Genomic DNA, 19,618 nt, shown 5'->3' on the forward strand with positions numbered 1-19,618 from the left:
CCGGCCCAGCCTCAGGGCGACTTTAAACCCAAAAGGAAGCGATATCCGGACTCTCACGGGGACGTCTCAATTTGTCCTGGGTGAAGGAAGAAGGGCGAGAATTTCCAGGTCTGTAGGGACCCCACGTTTCAGGTATAGAAGCGCAGGGGACCTGGTAAGCCCAGACTTAATACAAGAGCGAAACTCACCGCCACGGTGTGACCTTCACTCCACCAAACCCGCTTCCGGGTTTGCGCGAATCTGCGCACGCAGTACGGAAGCCAGGTCTGGGCGGGGCCGGGAGGAGGTGGGCGGGGCCTTGAGGAGTAGGGGCGGGGCGGAAGGCGGAGAGACTTTCCTCTTTAGAACCGGCAGAGGGCGGGGCCAGGGCGGGACCTGTGCCTCTCTTAGCCTCCTTCTCAGCGCCTCTGTTTTTCGGATTTTGGAGGCGAGACCGACCAGGAAGGCTGAGGCATGATTCAAAAGCCCTGGAATTGTCTGGAACGAAGATGCAAACTAGAATGGGAAATGCAAAGCCCTGCCTGGGCGAAAAGTACGATTTCATGCTGACGGCCCACAGAACCAAATAGAAATCCTCTCCCTTTCTATTGTCTCACTTGGGAGAGAGTCCACCCTGTGCTTAGCTTCAGAGACTCAGGTCACTGCTTGAGATGCAGGATGGAGTGCTCAGGCCAAGGAGAGGTGAGGTCACCACCTGCGGCTTAAACACAGCAGGGATGCGGGCGCGGGAGCGGGAGCCTGAGGTCCCAGCTATTCAGGAAGCAGCGGAGGGAGGATCGCTGAGCCTGGGCGTCCAGGCCAGCCTGGGCGACAAAGGCTGGCCTGGACTCCTCGACAAACACCCCCTCCCGCAGGGCTCCCTTCCTCGTCTCTCTCTCTTGCTTTTTTTATAATAGCATTTTTGATGCTGTTACATAGGGATCCAACATTATTCTTTTCCACGTGGATATCTAGTTAGTTGTCCCAGCGTATTTGTGTAAGAGATCTATTACTTTTTTTTTTTTTTTTTTTTGAGATGAAGTTTTGCTCTACTTGCCCAGGCTGGAGAGCATTGGCGCGATCTCGGCTCACCGCAACCTCCTGGGTTCAAGCGATTCTCAAGCCTCGAACTCCCAAGTAGCTGGGATTACAGGAACGTGCCACCATGCCCTGCTAATTTTGTATTTTTAGTAGAGATGGGATTTCTCCATGTTGGTCAGGTTGGTCTCAAACTTCCGACCTCAAATGATCTGCCCGCCTCGGCCTCTCAAAGTGCTGGGATTACAGGCGTGAGCCACCGCTCCTGGCTTATTTTCTTTTTTATATTTACTTTTTTCTATTCTTGAGACACAGTTTTCTCTGTTGGCCAAGCTGGAATGCAGTGGCGAGATCTGGGCTCACTGCAACCCCTGTCTCGTGGGTTGAAGCGATTCTCCTGTCTCAGCCTCTGGTGTAGCTGACATTACAGGCGCGCGCAACCATGCCCAGCTAATTTTGTATTTTAAAAACCTCCTCTCTAATTTTTAGAGACGGGGTTTCACTATGTTGTCTAGGTTGGTCTGGAACTTCTGACTTCAAGTGATCTGCCTGCCTCAGCCTCTCAAAGTGCTGGGATTATAGTCATAAGCCACCATGCCTGGCCCCAAAAATATTCCTTATTTTACTCTTTAAATTTTGAGAAAATATAATGGAAAACAAAACAAAACAAAATCTTCTCCCAAATGAGAACTCATCTTCACGACGATAATAGTGAGAGAAATAAAAACCACTTTATTAATAAATAAGCCTTAAGCCAGAATATGATGGGAAAATAGAGACAAACAGCTGAGAGGTTGAAAAGAGACAAAGAAACTTCGCTATTCTATACAACCCGTTGAATACACGTTTTCAAGATAAACACTAATCAGCCCTGAGGGAAGAGGACTTAACAACACCCTTGGTCACACATAGTTCATCCTGGCTCATACCGGTAATGGAGGTGGCCATCTGTGTCAACTAATTAGCTTCATCCAGAGGGAGGGGGAAAACCCCAACCCGTGCCTTTTTGACACGTGTGAGTTTTACAACATAGCGACAGGTGCCCTCTCTGGTCAGGTGCCTGCAATCCAACAGAAACTGATGTCAGCAGTAAATAATAAAATTTAGAATATATGATTAAGTATTGAGTTTACGTGAACACAAAGCTTGAGGATAGCCACCTGGAAACATCAACTCCAGATGAATGGGATCAGCGTTCCAAAGTAGAGACGTTAAGGTTTCACATACAGGGAAAGACAGAGAATCTTTAGCAGAATCATGACAGTTTTCATTCAAGACCAGTGCATAGGCTGCAGCAACTTGTTTGGTTATGGACTGATACAATTTGAGGAAGTCTACTTTATCACTCCATAAGAAGTAACAATGATCCCATGAGGTCTTAGCTCTGGGGCTGCTTAGTCTTCCTAATTATTGACAGGAAAACTTTTTTTTCTTTGAGAGGGAGTATTGCTCTGTCGCCCAGGAGTGTAATCTCAGCTCACTGCAACCTCCACCTCCTGGGTTCAAGCAGTTCTCCTGATTCTAATTGTCAGTCCCCTCTTCAACCAGCCCCCCACTCCACCCCTTTACGGAGGTCCCTGCCCCTCCCCACTACGCTGCCCCAGTCTGAGGGGAGCTCGCCCGCCCCGCCTCCAGGACTCTACCTGCTCAAACAAGGCGCTTTACATTAAAACCATTTTCTGGCCGGGCGCGGTGGCTCAAGCCTGTAATCCCAGCACTTTGGGAGGCCGAGACGGGCGGATCACGAGGTCAGGAGATCGAGACCATCCTGGCTAACACGGTGAAACCCCGTCTCTACTAAAAAAAAATACAAAAAACTAGCCGGGCGAGGTGGCGGGCGCCTGTAGTCCCAGCTACTCGGAAGGCTGAGGCAGGAGAATGGCGGGAACCCGGGAGGCGGAGCTTGCAGTGAGCTGAGATCCGGCCACTGCACTCCAGCCTGGGCGACAGAGCGAGACTCCGTCTCAAAAAAAACCAAAAAAACAAAAAAAACCATTTTCTACTTAAGAGGAAAAACGATTCGGCGTTCAGTACTGATGGCCCACTACAATATGTTGTTTTACCTTCGATTGTTTGAAACACTAACTTGAAACGGGCAGGAAAGGTCTATGATATTAGGGGTAATATCACGGCACATCAGAACCAATCCACCAATCAGAACCCGGAGGATTTAGTCCAGGCCGGCAAGAGGATGACGGTAGGCGACATCCGGGGCCCAACTGAGAGAGCCCAAACCAGACCCGTGCAGGCCCACGCCCTTCAGAACAACACCCCCTCCAGACCCCGCCCCCAAGATGACGATAACCCTCTGGTTCTGCCCTTTCCCGCTGTATGGCCTGACCCCCAGGCAGCCTCCTCCCTCTTGCCCCGCCCCAGTCTTGTTCCAGGTATCGCCTCCACGCTCTAGCTGTCCTAGGTTCCTGTTTAACAATTTATACACTCATGTACCACAGAGTCCTAAGCACAAATATGGACGACACCAATCTCTGGTAATGTATCTGACTGAGCGTCTGCCTCAAGAACATAACAATAGCAATACTGAGTGAAATATTAGTAAGTTTCATGTATGTATATAATTGATCATTTATTATCTGCAGCTTTAAATTGGCTAAAATTACATAGCATGGGTTTTTATTTTAATCAAATATTAGAAATCTATCATTCACAAATGGAATCTAATCACACAAAGTTGAAGAGCATTTCCCTATGTTGAATAAATATGAAGTCGTTCAGAAATTGGAACTGATTTAGTGTTTTGCATTACACCTAGTTCTTTTCTTTTCTTTTACTGTTTTTTGAGACGCAGTTTCTCTCTTGTTGCCCAGACTGGAGTGCAATGGCGGCATCTCGGTCATTCTGGAACTGATTTTGTGCTAGTCTTTTTTTTCTGTGTTCATGAGCTTGTGAACCAAAAGTATCTAACAGGTCTCAATCAATTTAGAAATCTATTTTGCCAATGTTAAAAATGCACCCCGATAGCCTCAGGAGGTCCTGACGACGTGTGCCCAAGTGTTCAGGCTGTAACTTGATTTTACTCATTTTACAGAGACATGAGACATCAATTAGTACATAGATGTACATTAATTCGGTCTGGAAAGGTGGAAAAACGAACTGGGGGCTTCCGGGTCACAGGTAGATAACAAATGATCACATTCTTTGAGTGACTGATCAGCCTTCCACTGAATACACAATTTATATATGAGAGGGAGTAGAGGATAGTCACTTATGCCTTAGTCTGGTTCAGTGGCTCTGAATTTTTACATAAATAGGGTAGGTGAAGCAATCGGATAGGCATTTGTCTCAGGTGTGCAGAGGGACGGGTTCTGTCCCACGCTTGGGCAGATAAGCTATCAGTTTACCTTACCAAGGAGTAATTCAACAGAACTGTTTTAGGGTGAAGATCTTGAGGTTCCCAGTTAGTGAGGGGAGTATTGTAGCTTTTCTCCTTCCTTCCTTCCTTCCTGTTTTTTTGAGACAGTTTCACTCTTGCCCAAGCAGGAGTGCAGTGGCCCAATCTCTGCTCACCGCAACCTTCACCTCCTGGGTTCAAGTGATTCTCTTACCTCAGCCTCTTGAGTAGCTGGGATTACAGGCAGGCACCACCATGCCTGGCTAATTTGGTATTTTTAGTAAAGATGGGGTATCTCCGTGTTGGTCAGGCTGGTCTCGAACTCCCAACCTCAGGTGATCGCCGCACCCAGCCTCTCTGTAACTGTTTTTTAAATACTTGTAGCTATCTTGTCTAGGAATAAAATGGGAGGCAGGTTTGTCTGACACAGTTCCCAGCTTGACTTTTCTCTTTGGCTTAGCAATTTTTATTTTTCTTTCACAAGCTTGTGACTGACATAATGCTTTGACACACTGATATTGCTTTATATAGATTTTTCCATAACAGTGAAGTCCAAGGGTCTATCATGAAGTGGGTTAGGAGAGACGAGAAGATTCCCAGGAGTCTCCTGGCCTCAAGCAACCATCCTACCTTAGTCTCCCAAAGTGCCAGGACCACAGGTGTGATCCACTGAACCCAGTGGAGTCTCCATCTCAAAAAATCCAAAAGCAGTTCACAAATTATGGATCTCTATGGAATTACATCATTTTACTTTATCTTTTTGAAATGAAAAGTCTCACATATTTATTGTTGAACCCAGCCAATGTATGCATTCATAACAAAGTCAGAGAGAAAAAATACATTAGCAATAAAAAATGTCCAACTCTCCAGATAGTGGTGACATTTTCAGTTTGATACGGTAACGTGATTGTGACGCTTAGACAGCATAAATATGCGTGCTATCTCATCTGCAATTCTTTATAGACCCATCTTGGTTCTTCTCCAATGTACCCTTTTAGAGTCGTACCTGATTTTATTACCAGTTTTCATCTGAATCCACTAGGGGAATCGGATGATTTTACTTTTGTTTCTTGGCCAGGAATCTCTTAATCCTGAAACTCTCTTGAGAGGACATGGTGAGAAGCAGAGTCAAGTGCACACTACGATGGTGAAGAAAAGAAAAGAAGGGGCTTGACATCTTTATTTATTTTTATTTATTTTTTGAGTCGGAGTATTGCTCTTGTTCCCCAGGCTGGAGTGCAATGGTGCCATCTTGGCTCACTGCAACCTCCACTTACAGGGTTCTAGCGATTCTCCTGCCTCAGCCTCCCAAGTAGCTGGGATTACAGGCACCCACCACCATACCCAGCTAATTTTTGTATTTGTAGTAGAGATGGGGTTTCACCATGTTAACCAGGCTGGTCTCAAACTCCTATTTTTTCAGCTGTTAGCTGTCAGTCCTCTTCATTACGGCACAAATAAGATTAATTTTTGTCTGTAAAACTGATGTGGATGGTCTGCCTGCCACTCCATGCATCACTTTCAACATTGTCTTGTACCAACTCAAAATGAGTTATCCATTTACAAACTGGCGATTTTTGGGGGGCATCATCACCATAACATTTTCATAAAGGATTAATGATTTAATTATGTCTCTACCCAAAGTTTACCATAAGTATTCTTCTTTTGAGACAGTGTCTTGTTCTGTCACTTACACTGGAGTGCAGTGGCATGATCACAGCTCACTGCAGCCTCGACCTCCCAAGCCCAAGCCATCCTCCCACCACAGACTCCACAGTAGTTGAGACTGCAGGCATATGCCATCATGTCCAGATAATTTTTAGATTTTTTTTTGTAGAGAAGGGGGTTTTGCCATGTTGCCCATTCTGGTCTTGAATACCTGCGCTCACATGCCACACCTGTCTCGGTCTCTGAAAGTGCTGGTATTACAGGCCTGACCCACTTCATCTGTTCTAATCAGAAAGTTGATGTTTTTTCTTGTTTCAATTTTAGCAGAATTTGTACTGCTTTGATATAGTCTCTTTTCAAACTCATGTCTTATCCTTCTGAGTGCCTCAAACTAGAGCCTGTTCAGACATGTTAAAACAGATTTGTATCGGTTCATTTGGGTGTAAAGGGTGTGAAATTTATGCACAATTTTCTCATAATATGTATTTTTCCATGAACTTTTTTTTTTTTGTTTGTTTTTTTTTTTTTTTTGAGACAGAGTCTTGCTCTGTCGCCCAGGCTGGGGTGCAGTGGCCGGATCTCAGCTCACTGCAAGCTCCGCCTCCCAGGTTCATGCCATTCTCCTGCCTCAGCCTCCCAAGTAGCTGGGACTACAGGCGCCCGCCACCTTGCCCGGCTAGTTTTTTGTATTTTTTAGTAGAGACGGGGTTTCACCGTGTTAGCCAGGATGGTCTCGATCTCCTGACCTCGTGATCCGCCCATCTCGGCCTCCCAAAGTGCTGGGATTACAGGGTTGAGCCACCGCACCCGGCCTTCCATGAACTTCTTAAGGACCCCTTGTACAGGCAACTGTATTCAAGAGGATATAAAAAGGATTGTAGATATTCAAGTGCCACTTATTTCTGGGATGCAAGGATGGTTCAACATACTCAAGCAAATCAATGTGATAAACCACTTGAACAGAATGAAAAGTGAAAACCACATCATCTCAATAGATGGAGAAAAAGCATTTCACAAAATTCAACATCCAGTCATCATGGATATCCAAAACAAAATAGAGAAGGAAATTTACCTCAACAATAGAAAGAGCATCCATGAAATGACCAATGCAGAAATAATCAAGCAGGGAAAATGGAATGCTTTTCCTGTAGAATTTCACATGATGCAAAAATGCTCTCACTCCTTCTACTCAATAAATATTGGCTGTCCTAGCCAGAACAATTAAATAGCAAAACGAATGAAACTCATCCAAATCAGAAAGAAGTAAAATTATATTAGTTTGTAGATGATGTAATCTTCTGTGTAAAAAAATCATAAATAGTCAACCAAAATACTACTGTAACTAATAAACACATTCGGTGTATTTACAGAATAAATTATCAGCATCAATAATTAGTTGAATTTTGATACATTAATAAATAATTATAAAATAAAATTTAAAAACACTTTCATTTGCTAGAGATCTTAAAGTAAGAAATACTTAGGAATAAACGTAAAAAGGTGAGAACTTTGTACCTTTAAACCTATAAACATTCATCAAAATGATTAAAAACTTTATATAAAGAGAGATACAACACATATTGATGGATTGGAAAAATCAATACTGTTAAATAATTATTTAACCCAATGTGATTTAGATTCAACACAGAACCCGTAATAATCCTTATCCGTTTTTGTCAAAGAAACAAAAAACAGGTTGGGAAAAGTGGCTCATGTTTGTCAGCCAGGCTGATCTCAAACTTCTGACCTCAAGTAATCTACCCGTCTTGGCCCCCTGAAGTGTTGGGATTACAGGCATGAGCCACCACATCTGGCCCAGTCCTCTTAATAGAAACACTTAAATGTCAATTAATGTTTGAATTCAATGTTAAGTCAACTCAAACTCAAGTCAATGCTGAATTGGCTCTAATGTCAATTAATGTGTGATGGTTTGTTATACTCATTGCATTGGAACAATTATCTCCCAAATGAATTTTCTGATGTTCTGCAAGGAGGAACCTCAGACTGAAGATCTTGCCACATTGATGACATTTTAAAATATCTGTCCAGTATGAATTCTCTGATGTCTAATGAGGTGTGAACGTGAAGTAAAATCTTTGCCATAATCATCACACTTGTGAGGTTTCTCTCCTGTATGAATTCTCCTGTTTTGCATAAGATGAAGTTTGATTGAAAACCTTGCCACAATCATGACATTTGTAATGTTTCTCCCTCCCAGGGAGGGTGTAGAGGTTTCCCATACCTGTGGGTTAAGGTGGGGAGGATATGAGAGGAAGACAGGAAGGAGGCTTTGAACTGGGGGGAAAGGTGGCAATGAGGTGAGGCTGTAGCCGAGAAATAGTCAGGGAAGCAGATAATTTGGTTAAAATGTCTCGACCTAATAAGGAAACTGGGCATGTGGGCATAACTAAAAAGGAGTGCATAAAAGAATGTTGTCCAAGTTAGCACCAGAGTTGGGGAGTTTTAACGGGTTTAGAAGCCTGGCCATCAATACCCACAACAGGTATGGAGGCAACGGAAACAGGCACTTGAAAAGAAGGTAACATGGAGTGGGTATCCTCCATATTGATTAAGAAGGGGGATGGACTTACCCTCTACTGGGAGAGTTACCTGAAGTTCAGCATCCGTGATGGTCCAGGAGGCCTCCAAGGCAATATCAGGCAGCATTAGTCTTCAGCCACTAAGCCGAGCAGATCTGGGAAGGAGTCAGAGAGCCTTAGGCCAGAGCTCTAGGGGCTCTGGGAGTGGCTGCCAGGCAAGTTGGACAGTTCAATTTCCAGTGGGGTCCCACACAGATGGGACATGGCTTAGGAGGAATCCCGGGATGTGGGTGTTCCTTGGCCCCGTGGCCAGATTTTTGGCATTTGAAGCAAGATCCTGGGGGAGGAGGTCCCAGAGGAACACCTGGCTGCTGTAGTTCAGGTGTTTTGAAGTTGTTGTGTGCTGGAGATGTGGCTGGGGTTTTTCTCACAGCGGAGGCAAATAATTGCAACTCTTCTCTATTATCATACACCTTGAAGGCAAGGTTAATTAAGTTCTGCTGTGGGGTTTGAAGGCCAGAATCTAATTTTCAGAGCTTTTTCTAATGTCAGGAGTGGATTGGGTAATAAAGTGTATATTGAGAATAAGACGGCCTTCTGGTCTCTCTGGGTCTAGGGCCGGAAAGCGTCTAAGGGTTGTTGCCAAACGGGCCATGAACTGGGCTGTTTTTATATTTAATGAAAAATAGCCTAAATACTAACTGATTTGGAAGAGGTCGACTAAAGAAAAAGGAGCATTAACCTTGACTATGCCTTCAGCTCCAGCCACATCTGTAAGACGGTTAGAGAAAAAACTCTTTCCCGTTCATCTGGGGAGAGGGTAGAAGTTAGGATGACATTTAAGTCACTCCAGGTTAAATTGTAGGACAGAGTTAGATATTGGAATTCCCGTATATATTTAGTGGGGTCTGGTGAGAAAGAGCCTAAGTGCTGACTGATCTGAGAGAGGTCTGATAGAGAAAAAGGCACAGGTACCCTGACTATGCCTTCAGCTCCAGCCACCTTTCTGAGGAAATTGTTGGGCAGGTTCGGGAGAGCGAGCTGCAGAATGAAACTGTAAGCCAGACCAGGTGTGAGGAGGGGAGGTGATAGAAGGATTATAGGGTGGAGGAGTGGAGGCTGAGGAAGAATTGGGACCTGGCTTGGCCTGGTGAGGAGCAGCCTGGGGAGGGGAAAGGTCAGATGGGTCCATAGAACAGAAGGATTCAAAGGACTCAGAGTTTGGAGTGGAGACTGAAGGAACAGGAGAGAAAGAAGAAAGATTTGGGATGAGTCACACTGGGAGCAGAGATTAGGAAGGGACTGATGTGTAAAAGAATGCCTGGACATCAGGCACCTCAGACCATCTGCCCATTTTACGACAAGAATTATTTAGATCTTATAGGATGGAGAAAGTAAAAGTGCCATTTTCTGGCTATTTAGAACAATTGTCGAGTTTGTATTGGGGTCAAGCGGTGTTGCAGAAGAAAGTAAGGCTTTTAGGTTCTAGGTCAGGTGTGAGTTGAAAAGGTTTTAAGTTCTTGAGAACACAGGCTAGGGGAAAGGAAGGAGGAATGGAGGGTAGAAGGTTGCCCAAACTGAAGGAGGCAAGCCCAGAAAAAAGAAAGGGTAGAGACACGGAGAGATGGGGGTGGAAGGTAGTTGCCCCCCAGGGGAGGTGTTGCTTGCCACCAAGGTGAAGGATCAAGGTAGGCTTCCCCACGGTGATCAGACACCTCTGAAACGTGGGTGAACAATCAGGCAGGTGTCCCCTCAGTGATTAAACACCAAGGGAAGACTGTCTTCCCGTGTCCGTGACCGGCGCTGCAGTTTTGGGTTCACGGATAAAATGCATCTCCTCTGTCTCTACCAGAAAAGGAAAGGAATTGAAATTAAGGGGAGAGATTGAAGGGTGGCACAGAAATTGAAAGGAGAAAGAGGTTGAAGGATAGTGAGAGAGGTTGGAGAAGAGAGTAAAAAGAGGCCGCTTACCCAATTTAACATTGGTGAGATGTTACTTGGGCTGGTTGGTATGAGGACCTGAGGTTGTAGGTGGATCTCCTCATGGGGTGAGGGTGAGGATAGGGAGGTGGTCTCCCAAAGGAGTCCCCCTGTCTAGGGTTTTGTCACCAAATGTCATGCACATCCATGTGAAGAGAGTCCACCAAACAGGCTTTGTGTGAGAAACAAGGCTGTTGATTTCACCTGGGTGGTGCAGGCGGGCTGAGTCCGAGAAAGGAGTCAGCAAAGGGTGGTCGGGTTATCATTAGTTCTTAAAGGTTTGGGATAGGCGGTTGAGTTAGGAGCAATTTTTTGTGGGCAAGCAGTGGCTCTCACAAAGTACATTCTCAAGGGCGGGGAGAATATTACAAAGTACCCTTCTTAAGGGCGGGAGAATATCACAAAGTTCATTATCGCAAGGACAGGAAGGGTGTATTGTCATAAGGTCAATTGATCAGTCAGGGTGTGGCAGGAACAGATCATAGTGGTGGAATGTCACCTTTTGTGGTTCTTCAGTTGCTTCAGGCCATCTGGATGTATACATGCAGGTCACAGGGGATATGACAGCTTAGCATGGGCTCAGAGGCCTGACAATGGGAGATAGAGGCAAACAGCTGAGAGGTTGAAAAGAGAGAAAGAAACTTCCCTGTTCTATACAACCCATTAAGTACATGTTTTCAACATAAACACTAATCAGTCCTCAGGGGAGAGGAACTGATAACACTCTTGGTCACACATAGTTCATCCTGGCTCTACTTGTTAACATAGTTGACCATCTGTGTCAGCTACTTAACTTCATCCAGAAGAAGGAAGAAAAACCCGAACCCATGTCTTTTTGGCAAGTGTGAGTTTTACAACATGGTGAAAGGTGACCTCTCTTGTGAGGCTCCTACAATACGACAGAAACTGATGTCAGCAGTACATAATAAAATTTAAACTACATGATTAAGTATAGATCATTTGAACACATAGTTTGAAGAGCGCCACCTCGAAACGTCAACTCCAAATGAATGGGATCAGCATTCCCAAGTAGAGACGTTAAGGTTTCACAGACATAGGGAAAGCCAGAAAAGCTTTAGCAGAATCACCACATTTTCCAATCAAGACCAGTGCATAGGGTGCAGCAACTTGATTGGTTACAGATTGATACACTTCAAGGAAGGTACTTTATCACTCCAGAAGAAGGGACAACGATCAGAGGAGGTCTTTCTCTGGGACTGCTTAGTTTTCCTAACTACCTACAGGAAAACTCTTAGAAGTTGCGCCTGCAAGGCCGGGCGCGGTGGCTCAAGCCTGTAATCCCAGCACTTTGGGAGGCCGAGACGGGCGGATCACGAGGTCAGGAGATCGAGACCATCCTGGTGAACACAGTGAAACCCCGTCTCTACTAAAAATACAAAAAACTAGCCGGGCGAGGTGGTGGGTGCCTGTAGTCCCAGCTACTCGGGAGGCTGAGGCAGGAGAATGGCGTAAACCCGGGAGGCGGAGCTTGCAGTGAGCTGAGATCCGGCCACTGCACTCCAGCCTGGGCGACAAAGCGAGACTCCGTCTCAAAAAAAAAAAAAAAAAAAAAGAAGTTGCGCCTGCATACCACTGGACTCAGGTTGCATGACTACATTCCTCTCAAGGCTCAGAATTATTTAAAGGTCCATAGCTTTAAATTGGAAGTATTTAAGGTTTGAATTACTTAATTTCTTACTGAGCTACAAATATTATCTTCCTTGTTGTTTGCCTTTCAGAGAGAGTTCCCAAGTCCTTCAGAAATATATCCCTGGGGCAGGCACGGTGGCTCATGCCTGTAACCTAACCATAGCACTTTGGGAGGCTGAGGCAGGCGGATTGCCCAAGTCTGGGTAACATGGTGAAACCTCGTCTCTACTAAAATATGAAAAAATTATCCGGGCATGGCAACATGCTCCTATAGTTCCAGCTACTTGAAAGGCTGAGGCAGGAGAATTGCTTGAACCTGGGAGGTGGTTTACTTAAAGTAAGAAATACTTAGGAATAAAAGTAAAAAGATGAGAAGTTTCCACTTTGAAATCTACAAACATTCATCAAAATGATTAAATAGAGATACAACCCATATTGATGGACTGGAAAAAATTAATATTGTTAAATGATTATATAACCCAATGTGATTTAGATTCAACACAATACCCATGAAAATCCCTATCAGTTTTTGTTAAAGAAACAAAAAGCAAACCGGGAAAAGTGACTCACATCTGTTGGCCAGGCTGGTCTCAAACTCCTCACCTCAAGTGATTTACCCATCTTGGCCCCCCAAAGTGTTGACATTACAGGTGTGAGCCACCCTGCATGGCCCAATCCTCTTAACATAAACACTTTGATGTCAGTTAATGCTTGAACTCAATGTTAAGTCAACTCAAACTCAAGTCAGTGCTGAAATGACTCTATTGCCAATTAATGGTTGATAGTTTGTTATACTCATTGCATTTGGAACAATTATCTCAAAAATGAATTTTCTGATGTTCTGCAAGGAGTAACCTCAGATCTAAGACTGAAGACCTTGCCACACTGATGACATTTGTAAGATTTCTGTCCAGTATGCATTCTCTGATATCTAATGAGGTGTGAACGTGAAGTAAAGGCTTTGCCACAATCATCACACTTGTGAGGTTTCTCTCCTGTATGAATTCTCTTATGTTTTGCATAAGATGAAGCTTGACTGAACACCTTGCCACAATCATCACATTTGTAAGGTTTCTCTACTGTATGAGTTTGCCAATGAACTGCAAGGTATGAAAGATGTCTGAAAAATTTGCCACATTTGTTACACTTGTAATCTCTCTCTTCATTATGGATTCTCCAATGATTTGCAATGGTTGTAGCATTACTGAAGACTTTGTGACAATCATTACATTAGTAAAGTTTCCCTATACCATGGATTGCTTGATGGTGAATAAGTGTTGACTACCCACCAAAACCTTTGCCACACTCATTACACTTGTACGGTTTCTCTCCAGTGTGAATTCTAGTATGTAGTGTCAGGTGTAAAATACTCCCAAAAGCCTTGTCACAAACCTTACATTTGTATGGTTTCTCTCCAGTGTGAATTGTCCTATGTCTTTCAAGGTGTGATTTGGGACTGAAAACTTTGTCACATTCTTCACGTCTGTAAGGTTTCCCTCCAGTATGAAGTCTATGATGATGTGCAAGGTTTGATTGTTGATTAAAAACCTTGCCACATTCATTACACTTATAAGGTTTCTCTCCAGTATGAATTGCCTTATGAATTACAAGAGCTGAATTTTGACTGAAGGTCTTGCCACACTCATTATACTTGTAAGGTTTCTCACCAGTGTGACATTTATGATGGCATGCAAGGTATCGCTTCTGATGAAAGACCTTGACACATACATCGCATTTATATTGTTTCTCTTCTAAGGGCATTATTTGGTGTTTCCTTAAGAATGAACTACAGCCAGGCGCGGTGGCTCACCCCTGTAATCCCAGCCCTTTGCGAGGCCGAGACGGGCGGATCACGAGGTCAGGAGATCGAGACCAACCTGGCTGACATGGTGAAACCCCGTCTCTACTAAAAAATACAAAAAACTAGCCGGGCGAGGTGGCGGGCGCCTGTAGTCCCAGCTACTCCAGAGGCTGAGGCAGGAGAATGGTGTGAACCCGGGAGGCGGAGCTTGCAGTGAGCTGAGATCCGGCCACTGCACTCCAGCCTGGGCGACAGAGCGAGACTTCGTCTCAAAAAAAAAAAAAAAAAAAAAAGAATGAGCTACAATTGGCGGCTTTGCCACTCTCATTACATTGGAAAGATTTCTCTCTCATGTGTACTTCCTGTTTTTGTGTGAGTAATGAAGAATGCAGGAAATTCTTCCCATACTTATTAGAAATATGTGTTTTGGGCCTACAAGAAATTATTTGGGATGTTGAAAATGAGGAAGCATTGTTGATAGACTTCTCAATTTGATTATCAATTTTCTCTTCAGTCGGAAATATGTGCAGTTCAGGCAGATGTGAATGAAAGCTTGATTCAAGCTGGTCTTTAATAGGCTTGTTTCCAGCATGCCTTTACTCATATTGGTCTGTACTCCCAGTCATCTTTTCTATTTTTGTCATTGGTGCTTCATGGCCATTTCTTCCATCTTCTTGACACTGAAACACAAAGTCATGAATATCTTTCTCAATTTCCTGGAAGCAAACATCTCCAATGTGATGACTTGCTTGTCTTTGCAATGTCCCTGTGTGGATCACTTCTGTATTGCCTTGCCCTGTTGAAGAGAACTTCTTCATCATGCATTTGGAAGAGATAGCTACAAAATATAAACACCAATATGTTTCCAATTAAGTACAGATGGTAAATAATACTAAAATGTGTATATGACACAAAAAACAATACTTATTTTTAAACTTCCCAAACATGATCTTCCAAGTTTAGGAACACAAAAGGAGTAAGGTTCTTTAATAAATAAGGACAATTACATGTACTTCAAATTATTTGTACGGAAGCCTATTTCCAACATCATGACAAAACACTGATGGGGGCAAACATGTATAAGCCCAAAGTAAGGAGTATTTTTCCAATGTGAACTTAAGGTGTATAACTGTTTGCAAAAAACATATCACTGTCACATCAAAGAAGAGAAAAAATATATATTCTTCATATTTACAGCATATTTACTGTGTACAAATAAAGGCTAAAGAACCACACAATATACTATATCGATAAATAATCCACAACAAGCTACTGTAAGGACAACCAAAATCAATGGAAATTCTGTATTGTCAAACAATCATAGCACTGAGAAAATAAGAAAAGATTACAAAAATTAGCTAGGCATGGTGGCCCATGCCTGTAGTCCTGGTTACTTGGGAGGCTGAGGCACAAGAATGGCTTGAACCCAACAGGCAGAGGTTGCAGTGAGCCAAGATCACATCACTGCACTTCAGCCTGGTTGACAAAGTGAGACTCTATCTCAAAAAAGAAAAAAAAATTAATAGAGCATTCTTCTGAATAACTGTCATAAAATTACTTATATCCATGCAGAAAAGGCATGTTGTGACATTTTAAAAAAGTTTTTTGTATTTTTATATTTTTGAGATGAAGTCTAGCTTTATCATAACAGGTTCGAGTGCAATGGCCTGATGTCGGCTCACTGCAACCTCTGCTTTTGGGTTCAAGTAATTCTCCTGCCTCAGCCTACCGAGTAGCTGGGATTACAGGCACACACCACCATGCTTGGCTAATTTTTGTATTTTTAGTAGAGATGGTGTTTCACCATGTTGGCCAGGCTGGCCTCAAACTTTTGACTTCAAGTGATCCACCCGCCTCAGCCTCTTAAACTCCTGGGATTACAGGCATGAGCCAAGGCTCCCGGTGGCACTTTTGACATTAATGAGTGGAGTGTGTCCGTTATATTCCATACCACATACCAAAAAGCCTGATGTAAAATCATAAAACTTAATTAGTAAAATATTGTAATTCGTAAAACCAGCAAGCAAATAATAAGTATATTTATACAGCCTGCTGAATTCTAAACAATTCCATTAAGAAAAAAGCCACAACTTCTACTTACCACCAGCACACAATATAAGAACTGAAATACATGTTAAGATCACTACCTTCTGATGTATGAGGTCAAGAAAATACACAGCATTATAAGGTTGCAGTGAACCGAGATCACACCATTGCAATCCAGCCTGGACAACAGGCTGAGACTCCATCTCAAAAAAAATTTTTAAAAAGTTATGACTAACGGTGTCAAAGATTGTAATTATGATGTGACAACTGCAGTTATGTAACAGCTAGGGAATGTAGCAATTCTTTTTGTTATTTATATTTTAATTTAATTTAATTTTATTTTATTTTTTAAGACAGAGTTTTGCTCCTGTTGCCCAGGCTGGAGGCTGGAGTGCAATGGCGTGATCTCAGCTCACTACAACCTTCGGGTTCAAGCGATTTTCCTTTCTCAGATGCCTGAGCAGCTGGAATTACAGGTGTGCACCACAATGTCTGGCTAATTTTTTGTATTTTTAGTAGAGACGGGGTTTCACCATGTTGGCCAGTCTGGTCTCCAACTCCTGACCTCAGGTGATCCACCCGCCTTGAACTCCCAAAGTGCTGGGATTACAGGCGTTAGCCACCGTGCCCAGCCTCAGAGCAATTCTATATATAGGCATTGCCCTTAGTTATCTAGTTTACTATGCATAACATACAAAACATAGAATGTGTACTGGGTAAATTTATAAACTGAGATTATAGGAAACATTTTAGAAAACAAATCGCACAATAAAAACATAAACATGATGCAGGCTCCCAGGTCTGAATGTTCTTATTGACCAAAAGCCATGTTCAGAGTTCTTATTCTCCAATAGGATGTTCCTGCAGATGGGGCCTTTGAGAGAATTTGGTCATGGGTGTTGACTACTAGTGAATAGGACTCGTGCTTTTATAAAAAGAGATATTAAAGAGCTCATTTCCTGTTTCTCTTTCCAGCATGTGAGAATACGGCAGGAAGATGGCTGAACTAAACCATGAAGAAGGCTCTCACCAGGAACCAATTTGGCTGGCACCTTGCTCTTGGATTTCCCACTTTCCAAATTCATGAGAAATAAATGTCTGTGTCTTCAGCCTCCCAGTTTAAGCTACTTCCTTTATTGTTTGTTGTTGAGACCAAGTGATGCTCTATCACCCAGACTGCAGTGTAGTGGCACAATTTTCCTGCCTCAAGAGATTCTCCCTCCTCAGCCCGGAGTCTCACTCTGTTACCCAGGCTGGAGTGCAGTGGCATGATCTTGGCTCACTGCAACCTCTGCCTCCCTGGTTCAAGTATTTCTGCTACCTTAGCCTCCCGAGTAGCTGGGATAACAGGTGCAAGCCACCACGCCCAGCTAATTGTTGTATTTTTAGTACAAATGGGGTTTTACCACATTGGCCAGGCTGGTCTCAAACTCCTGACCTCAGGTGATTTGCCTGTCTTGGCCTCCCAAAGTGCTGGGAATGACAGGTGTGAGTCACCGTGCCTGGCCCATTTTTTTGTTTGTTTAGTAGATTCGAGGTTTCATCACGTTGGCCAGAATGGTCTCAAACTCCTGACCTCAAGCGATCTGCCCACCTCAGCCTCCCAAAATGCTGGGGTTAGAGGTGTGACCCACCCAGGCCAGCCAATGTAAACTCTTTCTGACAGGACAGCGAGATAACGGAGACAGGAGAAGGAGCATCTCATCATCAGCACTGAAGGCTGACAAATCTGTTTAAACAAAGGAAGTTTACAGTCTGTACTACAAACCTTGCAATACTTCAAACCATCTAATAGCACTATCATGTTTTAAAAACCTTGAGGCAAGCAACGCATGGTGGCTCATGCCTGTCATCCCATCACTTTGGGAGGCTGAGGCGGGAGATCGAGACCATCCTGCCTAACACGGTGAAACTGTCTCTGCTAAAAAAAAAAAAAAAAAATACAAAAAAATTAGCTGGGCATTGTGGCACGCACCTGTAGTCCCAGCTACTTGGAAGGTAGAGTTAGGAGAAGCGCTTGAACCTGGAAGGTGGAGGTTGCAGTGAGCTGAGATCACGTCACTGCACTTTAGCCTGGGTGACTGACTGAGCCTCCGTTTTGAATTAAAAAAATTTTTAAAAAAAATTAACAAAAGGAATTAAAGAAGGCTAAAGAGTAACTCCAACCCACACACATATATATAAAGTTCTCCATTAAAGGCAAATAAAAAGCAGATAGGCCAGGCGCCATGGTGCAGCTTATAGCTTGCAGTGAACTCCAAGAATGAAGTACTCAGACAATTCCAGCTGAGTGGGGGCAGAGATCAACCCTTCTGAGAGAGTGCCGCCCCAGAATCCATCCTCCAAGTCTTTTTTTAAAGGGCTTGTTTAAACTACACTTCAGCCTGGCGTGGTGACTCATGCTTGTAATCCCAGCAATTTGGGAGGCCGAGGCGGGCGGATCACTTGAGGTTAGGAGTTCAAGACCAGCCTGACCAACATGGAGGAACCACGTCTCTACTAAAAATACAAAATTAGCTGGGGTGGTGATACAAGCCTGTAATCCCAGCTACTCAGGAGGCTGAGGCAGGAGAATCGCTTAAATCCAGGAGGCAGAGGTTGCAATGAGCCGAGATTGTGCCATTGCATTCCAGCCTGGGCAACAAGAGTGAAACTCCATCTCAAAATAATAATAATAATAATAATAAAATAAATGACACTTCAGACAAACAAAATGCATCCACCTCGGGGCTCTGTGCAGTCAGGTCATGAGGCACATATGGCCTTGTAAAAGCACTTAGACCACATTCACAGGAGACTGTTTGCAGCATTTCTTATCACACAGTCTACTCCTTGTCCTGATTTCAGGGTCAAGGAGTTACAGTCTCATGCACAAACAACATACACACATACAACATACAACAAAAATACTGAGGCATCAGTATTTTTCCATGCCTCAACCTCAAATGCCTTGTACATAAGCTTGAATATGTTGCTGTGCACCCACCAAAGGTGATTCACGCCTGTAATCCCAGCACTTCAGGAGGGGAGGCCAAGGTGGGCAGATCACTTAAGTTTGGGAGTTCAAGACCAGCCTGATCAACAAGGAGAAACCTTGTCTCTACTAAAAATACAAAATTAGCCAGGCGTGGTGGCACATGCCTGTAATCCCAGCTACTCGGGAGGCTGAGGCAGAAGAATTACCTAAACCCAGGAAGCAGAGGTTGCAGTGAGCTGAGATCATGCCATTGCACTCCAGCCTGGGCAACAGGAGCAAAACTTCATCTTGTAAATAAATAAATAAATGAACAAACAAACAGATACAGAAACCGGTATAAGTGTGCCTTTTCTTTATAACTCAACTTTTCCATTTAGAAGAAAAAAGCATGAAGAAAACACTACGTATATGTTAATGAAAATACAACATACACAGAACTAATTCTGACATAAATAACAAAGAGTTCTAGTGGAGATAGAGTAGTTTTTGCAGGTTATGGAATTTTTGTTTTGTTTTGTTTCATTCTGTTTCCTTGAGATGGAGTCTCACTCTGTCTCCCAGGGTGGAGTGTAATGGCACCATCTCGGCTC

General features: G+C 43.6%; 1 protein-coding gene, 1 long non-coding RNA gene and 2 pseudogenes across 3 annotated transcripts in view; 1 reads left to right on the top strand and 3 right to left on the bottom strand.

Moving 5' to 3' along the window:
- LOC139360188 (uncharacterized) lies at positions 1–17,148 on the top strand. The gene is made up of 3 exons (XR_011617398.1): positions 1–132; positions 16,405–16,527; positions 17,027–17,148. It is a non-coding gene; the product is annotated as an uncharacterized lncRNA (long non-coding RNA).
- LOC105497034 (zinc finger protein 83) overlaps positions 1–19,618 on the bottom strand; it is a 75,315-nt gene that overhangs the window by 26,125 nt on the left and 29,572 nt on the right. Inside the window, exon 1 of one of the 2 annotated variants that reach the window (XM_071086093.1) lies at positions 189–293. The exons of the other annotated variant lie outside the window; for it this stretch is intronic. The gene's annotated coding sequence lies outside the window, so the exon portion shown is untranslated. Of the gene's footprint in view, positions 1–188; positions 294–19,618 lie in introns of those variants that run through there. 2 annotated transcript variants of the gene reach the window in all.
- LOC112429406 (zinc finger protein 860-like) lies at positions 13,018–13,965 on the bottom strand (annotated as a pseudogene).
- The window catches only part of LOC105497036 (putative protein ZNF321), a 13,827-nt pseudogene continuing 8,541 nt past the window's right edge, over positions 14,333–19,618 (bottom strand).

This window comes from Macaca nemestrina, chromosome 20 (genome assembly GCF_043159975.1).
Source record: "Macaca nemestrina isolate mMacNem1 chromosome 20, mMacNem.hap1, whole genome shotgun sequence".
In the NCBI taxonomy this organism is placed as follows: Eukaryota; Metazoa; Chordata; class Mammalia; order Primates; family Cercopithecidae; genus Macaca; species Macaca nemestrina.